Source organism: Cygnus olor, chromosome 8, assembly GCF_009769625.2.
Source record: "Cygnus olor isolate bCygOlo1 chromosome 8, bCygOlo1.pri.v2, whole genome shotgun sequence".
In the NCBI taxonomy this organism is placed as follows: domain Eukaryota; kingdom Metazoa; phylum Chordata; class Aves; order Anseriformes; family Anatidae; genus Cygnus; species Cygnus olor.
The window spans coordinates 33,034,170-33,043,453 of NC_049176.1; positions in this window are offsets into that span (position 1 = coordinate 33,034,170).

Sequence of the window (9,284 nt, forward strand, 5' to 3'; positions counted from 1 at the left end):
GGGTGTTCCCAGAAAGTAAATAAATGCAGGTAGCAGATACTGAGGGAATAACCATAATTAATAGCAGCAATAAGAGGTAATCAAAAGGCAACTAGATGTAGTAAAAAGGAGTCATACAGCAGCAAATAGAGCTTAGTACGATACAGTAAACAAACACGGCAATACTATGGCAGTGAAAATCCTCACGATGGATTACAATTTAAGCATGCTATAGCAACTAATCAAGAGCAGCTGGGAGGGCATGTAGCCGGGACGGCTGACCACAGCGTGTGGTGTGCTCAGCAGTAAATGCTGGGGTAAAGACAGAGATGGGGCAGAGGCGGGACTGGACTCCTTTTTTTACTTTGCTTGCGCGTGCTGCTTTTGCTGTACCTTTTAAGCTGTCTTGATCTCAACACGTGACTTTTCTTGCTTCTGCCTTTCTGATTCTCTTCCCCCACCCTGCTCTTGAAGGGGAAGTGAGCAAGGGTCTGCTTGGGGCTCAGGGCCATCTGTGGGGGCTAACCCACAACCTTTTGATAAATATTTTCTGTTACTTAGTAATTTTGAAAATGTTTTAATGAAACCATGCTTAGGAGTATGCTTTCAAGTCTCAGAGATGTTTGTGCTTTGAGGAAGAAAGTTGCACCGAGTTCTTAAACACCTTCAGAAAGGACCATGACTTTCCTAGAGTCAGCTCAGGTGGCAGTCACTGGCAAAACAGACCACACTGGCAGCTTGGACCTTGGATGCAAAGTGCAAGGTGTTTCCTAAGTGTGTACTCCTTTCTGAGGGGTGTTTTATTGTGTGCTGTCTAGCATCAATTTATCAATTTGCCTCTAATGGGTTTTGGTATTCCCAAAAGGACTGGGATTAAAGAATGGGTGTGTGCCTCAGCACTGCATAATTTTATTTTGCAGCCAAAATTTCTTGTTTTGTGGTTAAGTTTTCTGCTAGTTTGTATTTTGCAGAAAGCACTTAAAAATGTATTTAGGTTGCTTCCAAACAAGTAAAGAGAAAGTCCTTTTACCTTCAGGGTAGGGCTAATTTTCCCTTAGGCCAGAAAACATAGGAAGATACCACCTGCTACAACCTTTGTTAAAAGAGGACCAAGCATACCCGGACCTTCTTAAACAAACAAACAAAAAAAACACCACTTAAAAAAAAGGCAACAAAGAGGCAACTTCTGCCGTGAGTGGTGTAAACGCATAAAGCTGTCAGTGTCGTTTTTTTTTGTTGTTGTTGTTTTGTTTTTTTTTTTTTTTTTCTTAGCTCGCACATCAGCGCTGCTCAGGGAAGCCGTGCCTGTCGCTCTGCTTCTGCGCATGCACGGAGCCGGCCGGCTCGCCTCAATAGGGGGAGCCGGGCGGCGCCGCAGGACCCCTGTCCGCGGCAGAATGGCGGCGGCATTCTCCGGAGCGGGAGCCGCGCCGGGCCGGGCTCGGGTCGGGCCGGGACGGGAAGCGCGGTCCGCGGCTTCTGTGGAAACGGCCCTTGTGCGGGGCAGAGGAGGCGCCGCGCCGGAGCGGTCCGGACCGGGCGTACGGCGAGGCCTACACTGCACGGGGCTTCGGGGGCTGGGGGAGAGGGGGGCGGAGCGGCGGGAGGTGGCGGCGGGGCGGGGAAGAGCGGCGGAGTCCTCTCTGGGTTGGATGGACTGCTCCGTCCCGGGGCATGCTGGGAGCTGTAGTTCTGTGGTGCCGGGCGGCCACGTGGGTTCCGGGGTGCGCGGCCGGTCTTTCCCCGAGCCGGGGCCGGGGCCGGGCCGTGCGCGCCGGGAGACGCAGGTTTCCGCTGGCTGCGAGCGCGGTTGCCGGCGGTGAGGCGAGCGAGAGCCTTCGGGGGCGCTTCCCCGGAGCGTCGGGCCGGGAGGGGTGGGGGCTGCGGCGGCCGGGCGCGGGTCCTCGCTGCGCTTGATCGTCGGGCTGCGCCTCGGAGGTTTTCCTCTCCCCGCGTGCTGACAGCCGGTTCTCTCCTTTTTCTGCGGCTCACCAGGGCAGAAGCAGCTCCCCGCCGCTAGGACCCCTGCGGGGTTTGTTGCCGAGCGAAGGTGGCGCACCGGCTACACGCAGCCGCGGGTTTCCCAGGAGAAAGAGCAGCCCGACTGTCCCAGCTGTGCAGGTAAGTCGCAGCGAACTCCGGGTGAAACGGAGGCGTGCTCGTAAACTTCCTGCAGCCCAGGCTCAAAGGCTTAATCGAATGTGCTGAAGTGCGAACTGCTCGGTGCGGGGAAGCGCAAAGGAAAGCCGCGTAGTGCCTGCCAAGTTGTAGGAGCTTCTTAGACCTAGAATGAATTGGCCTGTCGAGCTCTGTCTCTTTGTTGCTCAGTCTGTGGTACGAGAGGCTAAACTTTGCCCCGCCTCAGCTTTCAGAGTTGTCCTAGAAATAAACCGGGGCTTGCGGGGCTTTCCAGAACGCTGGTTGTGGTCGGTCAAGACGGACGTGAGAGGCAATTTCTTTCTGTCTGTCTGTCCATTGGTTATGTCCCGAGAGTTTTGCTTGAACTGTGTGCAATAAAAGAGGCCTCGGGCTCGTACTGGGCAGCGAGAGAAAGCAAAACTCCAGGTAAGCGCTGGCCGTGGCAAAGTTGCTTGGGAATTGAGCGGCTGGGGGTCTTTCCAGCAGAACTCGGTGCGCAGACAGAAACGTGACCTTCGAGGTCCCTGTCTGCCTTGCGTTGAAGCTGTGGTATTTGACCCCTAACTATATGGAGTTGCTAAATCCTAGAGGGGATGATAGAGACGTCCCTGGTTCAGCCTTTTTTGCCACAGTCGTTGCAGAAATTTTGGAAAAGTGAGTATTATCCCTCTCTTTAAATTCACCTTTTAAAGTATTCTTTCTGCAGACTCCTGTCTGTGGTTTAGGTACTTGATTTGCGTGAAACAGAGCCAGACTTTCCTATTAACTAGCGCCCCGATTGAAATTCCCTGTCGTCGGAGAACAAGAACTATAAATGGTGCTTGGCAGTTTAAAGTCTCTTGGCTTCTACAGAGGCTAATTTGCCAAAGCGAATAGGAAGTAGCCTAAAGTTCAGTAAAGACGCTGAATAGAAAAGGTCCTCTTCTGGACGGGAAAAGAGCTTCGCAGAACACGAGCTCTGTTTCCCGTAGGGCTCCCTGCTTACCCACCCGTTCAGTGATTATTGCAGGCTTTGACTGGTCCCCTCAGGTCCAATATCGCACAAGCGTTGTGCCGCAGATGGTACCTTAGCTTACTTTCCATCTCGTGCTGCGTTACTTATACCCGCAGAAGACTTACTTCAGCGTCGAATAAACCCCGTGCGAAGCGTCCCCGACTCATGCCGGTGGGACCATCGCGTTGTGGCTGGTAAAATCCAGGAACAGGACGATGCTTGGAAGAACGTAACCTATGGAGGAACAGGCAACAGTCTCCTGTTAGGCAACAGGTTTTCGAGACTGGTTTTCCCACCCCCCTGTGCATTTTGAAGGAGGCAGTCCCTAAGCTGATGCAATCCAGCTGCATCTAAGTTACTTACATCTAAGTTACTTTACAACTGCATACTAAGTTACAGGTTGTTACTTCCATAAGCTGTAAAGGAACTTAACGTGTTTTGTTTTTTTTTTTTCTTAAAAGCGAGGCTCGTGTGTGTGTGTTTGGCTTGTCCCGATGGCTGGTGTAGATGATCATTCACGTGCCCCAAAGCTCCTTGTGCTGATGTTGGATCTGCCCCTCGGTAAAGCACCGCATCCCGTGTGTTCAGCTTTTCTTCCTTACCGTGTCGTATGTATGTATTTATTTCTTTTTCTGAAAGAAAGGGTTGATTTTTCATGGGTCTCTCTGTGAGCGTATCAAACCAGGCCGCAGTAAATACGCGTAAGCGAGTAGGCTGCAGCGCGTACTGGACGGTATCAGAGCGCTACCCTGCTAGCAGTGGAGAGCCAGGTGAAGGTGTCCAGGGTAAGGGCTTGTTCTGTCTCAAGTGGAACGGAAAGTTTCTGAAGTTGAGCATCCCGGGGGATGTTTGTAGGACCGTTGTTAGATGATAAAAAGTTCAGATGGCTGTCGACGAAGGGGATTTTGTTGGCTCTTTTAGATAGCTGTTCCTACCGAAGATCGCATCAGTTACAAAAGGTAGTAGTAACCTTGCAGTCTCTACGTTCTGTAGCGTCTGTAGCAAAATAAACTGGCAGATGAATAAATGAGCAGGTACAAATACACGTGGCTCTATAGCTGAGATTAAATAACGTGCGGTTTCTTCTGTGTTTTGTCTTTCAAAGCACGTTGTTGCCGAGCGCCTGAGCTTTTTGCTTGCATTATTGAGGAAAGGAATGGCTGCGCTTCTTCCCCCCTTATCCCTCTCTTTTTTTTTTTCCTCTCCTCTTCTCCCTTGATGACAGGGACTCAAATGTTTTCCTCGGATGTCCACGTGAAAATTAAAAAAAAAAAAAAAGTGACGGTGAACACTGACAGAATTGGGTGACTTTTTCAAGGTAGAGGGCAAAGAACGTGGAAATTTCTAGTACGTTAGTGTTACTCTGTTAACAAAACTGACGTACAGGCCGCTTGCTGTTCCTAGTTTTTTGGTTTGGTTTTCCTTTCAGCAGTCTCCCCAAAGGCTTTTCTGGACACATTGTGTATCTTTTCTGTTATTCCAGGATTGATTTGTCAGGAAAGACGACCGTGCAATCCGAGGGCTGTGGACAACCATCTACCAGATGGTTGTTGCAGACGCCTTTGGTCATGTTATTTGTCCTTTTAGCTCGCCCTTTCCTTTATCTGGAGTTGAATTTTTTTTGCAGCGCTATGTTTGCAGTGGTAACATTGCTGCCGAGGTGTTTTTGACTAAAAATGATCTTAACTGTAGTAGTGAATTCACAGAGTGTGGCTTTGTGTAATGACTCCCATGATCACAACTTTTTTTTTCCTTTGTCACAGATAGGAGAAAAGCTCTTTCCAGAGAGATGGAGAAGGAATTAATTAGACCTCTGCCTCATCCTGTGAGACCAGAAGACAGTGACTGACTAACTGTAAGCTGCGATTCTCAGGAGACATACTAAGAGTCTCAGGTTCCTTCTCTGCCTGCCCCCCAGGGCCTTAGGCATGGGAAATCTTAGGCTTAATGTTTTTCCCTATGAAATACTGTCGCGTTAAGGGGCATAGCTGACTAACTGTTACGGTTCTGGTTGGATTCAGGGTACTGAACTGTCACGGTCATGGATTCACCTAAATAACGTAGCACACCCTCACTCTAGTTGCGTTCAGTGAGAACTGTCACGGCTAGGAAAAATGCAATGAACAGCAATTTATTACAGCAATGAGGACAAAGGTTCTTTGGATCGCCGGCGATAAATTCACTGTCCGCGAAAGCAAGTGAGCATGCATGAAATACACAGGTACTCGTCCTGGCTGGTAATGCATTAAAAGGCACAAAGACTCTAGAGATTTCTAAGTTTCCAAGGAGACACCTGGTACAACCAAGCGTTCAAATTTTACCCCACAGCATCCCAGTGTGGGGGGAAGAGAGGCTCAGCCCATCGACTGATCCCAGAAGTCAGAAAGGTATCCTTCGTGATGGTGTCTTCCCTAACATCCCCTTTCACTTACGACAGTTTACATTATTTTCTCTCCTTTAGGTGGGGCTTGAGTGACTCTAGTCAGGCATACCTTGGTTTTGATTGGTGAAAAGTTTTCTTGGTTTCGTTTAAAGGTACAGGGGTCTGAGAAATTCAGAGCATGTGCTCAGTGAGGGGTGGTTGCACCTTGGAGGCACGGAGCTTTTGGGATGGAGGTGTGTTTTGTTATTATGATGGTGGTAGAATGAGCAAAAGTTCCCTAGAGTACAGTGTTTTGTTTAAAAAAAAAAAAAAAAAAGACAGGTCATTGGCTCAGGGTAGCAAACGTGCAGCTTATCGGTCTCGGTGTGCACAAGAGTATCGGGTCCCCATCTGGTCGCAGAGCCTAACTGCAATGTCTCCACTCTGCTCTACACTCCGTCCCGTTCCTTAGAGTCAGCACACTGAGTTCCCCTAGTGCGATAGCATGTAAAGTTGGAGGCCTAGGGAATGCTTAGGTAGCGCAGCTGCCGTCCACCCTGAAAGCTTCTTCAGTGCTGTACGCTTTCTTTAAAAGGTGAATATGAGTTTAATTGGCCTAGTTACTTCAGGCAATTACTCCGCAACTGCCCAAAGCAGCGATAGTGAGAAGCCCACTTCCAGCATCTGCTCCCCACGCAGGGACGGACGGATGGACAGACGGATGCCGCTCAATGCCTTGCCCGCCAGGGGAAGGGGAGAACGACCGGGTAGGGAGCCCCACCGCAGCTCCCCTCCCGGGATTCCTGCACAGCAGTTTAATAAAGTTTGCTTTCCGGCCCGTGCCCCCTTTGGTGGTTGCTGCCCCGGGAAGTGGCTGTTGCTGTGTGTGTGTGGGTGCGGGGTGGGGTGGGATTGGCCGGGGGCACCAATCTCCCATGGCTCCCGTGGGATTGGTGGCCGGGGCAGGGATGGCACAGGGTGGCAGGCACGGGTCTGCTGGTGCTGGGCTGCAGGTCGGGAAGCCCAGGGCTGGCTCCGCGGTGTCCGCAGTGTCTACGCCAGGAGCACCTTCTCCCACAGCAAGCTGGGAGTTGTGGCCATTGGGCTCTGAGCTTCCCGTTGCCCACGTTGGGTTTGTTATTATCTCCCTGCCTTTTTTATCCTGGTAAAAAATGTACTGTTTCAGCTTGCCGTCGCTCAGCTTCCCAGCCGTGAGCGGCACGTTGCCCAAGGCAGATACTTCCTCCCTGAGGCGGCGTGGGGTGCAAATTTCTGCTGTTCTCGTTTGTGCTGCTTCTGGGAAAATAGTCTTGGAAGTTGTCCCTGCTGACCGCGGGACGCCCCCTGTCGGGGAAAAGCGGGTACTGCAGGCGGCGCTGGTCCGCGCATGCGCGGTGGCGCCCCCAGCCGCCCTCTGCCGCCGCCTGCTGGGGATAATTGGGTACTGCAGGAGGCGCGGTAGAGCCCCCAGGCGCCCTCTGCCGCCTCCTGCTGGGGATAATTGAGTGCTGCAGGTGCCTAAGTGCGGCGCATGCGCGGTGGCGCCCCCGGGCGCCCTCTGCCGCCACCTGCTGGGCAAAAGCGAGTACTGCAGGCGCCTCGGGGCCGCGCATGCGCGGTGGCCCCCGGCGCCCTCTGCCGCCCCCTGCCGGGGAAAACTGGGTACTGCAGGTGCCTCGGGGCCGCGCATGCGCGATGGTGCCCCCGGGCGCCCTCTGCCGCCCCCCCCCCGCCGGCGAAAATTGGGTACTGCAGGCGGCGCGGGTCTGCGCATGCGCGGTAGAGCCCCGGGGCGCCCTTTGCCGCCCCCTGCCGGGGAAAACCGGGTACTACAGGCGGCGCGGGGCCGCGCATGCGCGGTGGCGCCCCCGGGCGCCCTCTGCCCCCCCCCCCCGCCGGCGAAAATTGGGTACTGCAGGCGGCGCGGGGCCGTGCATGCGCGGTGGCGCCCCCGCGCGCCCTCTGCGCCCCCCCCCCCCCCCCCCCCCGCCGGCGAAAATCGGGTACTGCAGGCGGCGCTGCTCCGCGCATGCGCGGTGGCGCCCCCGGGCGCCCTCTGCCGCCACCTGCCGGGGAAAGGCGGGTACTGCACGCCCCTCGGGGCCGCGCAGGCGCGGTAGAGCCCCCGGCGCCCTCTGTCGCCCCATGCCGGGGAAAATTGGGTACTGCAGGCGGCGCGAGGCCGCGCATGCGCAGTGGCGCACCCGGGCGCCCTCTGCCGCCCCCTCCCGGGAAAAACCTGGTACTGCAGGCGCCTTGGGGCCGCGCATGCGCGATGGCGCCCCAGAGCCCTCTGCCGCCCCCTGCCGGGGAAAACCGGGTACTGCAGCCGGCGCGGGGCCGCGCATGCGCAGTTTTTTTTCCTGCGAGTGATGTTACTACATTGATTTTGTTTTTGGGGTGTAATCTGTTATGCTGATAGATTTTTCTTCCTGTGTAGAAGAAAGGTTGAGCTAATTCCAGTTAGCTTCAGTAACTTGCTTTCTCATATTGTCATTTCAATATTCAAAGCTGAAGCAAAAGCATTGGTATTGTTGCTACTGGAGAGACACCAGTTCTCCTGTCTGCACTCTGCATGCTGTTCAGATAAGCTAGAAAAAAATAAAGGAAAAGAAAAACAGCTGCTGCTCCTCCTGCTCTCTTTCTACTTTCTTGTGCTTTGCCCCTCTTTTTCACCTTTCCCAGGTGATTGGGTTTGGGTGCTGGGTGGGGCCAAATGGTATATGAGCCCCAGGCATGCCATCAGAGAGTTCATTCTGCCTGGGCTGCACTTTGGGGTAAGTGCTTTGGTTTTCCTTCAGTCAGTTGCAGGGGTCTTTAGGTGGGTCAGAGTCTATGGACTGATGCGTTTCTAAGTAGATATTGGTATGTCCTTCTTTTTGAGGTAACAACTAGTAGGATCGGTTAGAGGCAGTTCTGCAGAGAGCTGATAGGGGGCCTGAGACTGATTAAAGAGGCAGGATCCATGAAGTAGTGGGGAAGGGAAGAAAGTAGGCACTATGGGGTTTAAGAATTGATCCGGTAACTCTGTGCACAGACCAAGGTAAGAAATGTTAAGTATTGCCTTGGTGGTTGGGTGAGGCTCTGTGTGATATGTGATTGAGACATACTTTTGTACGAAGCGAGTGTGGAGAGTCCTGATCCACAGTTCTGTAGCTCTGTGAGGGGTGTGGCTGGAGACAGATGAAGCGTGAGATAAGAGAGAGAAAGGAAGAGTCTCGGGAAATTTGGTGTACGGTAGCCCTTGCACGGTAAAGTGCTTGGCAGTACGCCCCCATTTTCCAGAATCGGAACGTTAGTGTGTGGTACCCTGCAGGAGGGAAATTTCTGTAGCAGCACACTGACAAGGGCTAGGAAAAATGGGAAATATGAGTTCCAGGGGACAGGGAGATATCCCTGGGGGAGTGCCTACCGACAGGTCTTCCTGAAGAATGATAAGAAATTGGAAAAATAATATCAAAATCAGAGGAGATGATAAAAGAAAGGGGAAAAAACAAAGGTTAAATATTGTGTATCAGTCAGGACAAAAGAACCAATTAAGGAAACAGCAGTATTTTGGCCAAAATACGGGTCTGATGAAAATTCAGGCTTTAAATTTATATGTAAACAACAAGATTCCTTTTTCAGAGAAGGAGCCAAGTTACGCTCCCTATAATCCTAATATTGCACCAGTGGCAGCAGCAGTTGCCCTAGGAAGGGAGACAGGGACTGTAATTAACACTATCCCTAGAGAAGGAGCGTACTCTAGGCTCTGGCAAGAACAAGGTAGAAGAGATGCTGAGAATTTTGCCTTCCCTGATACTAACAGTA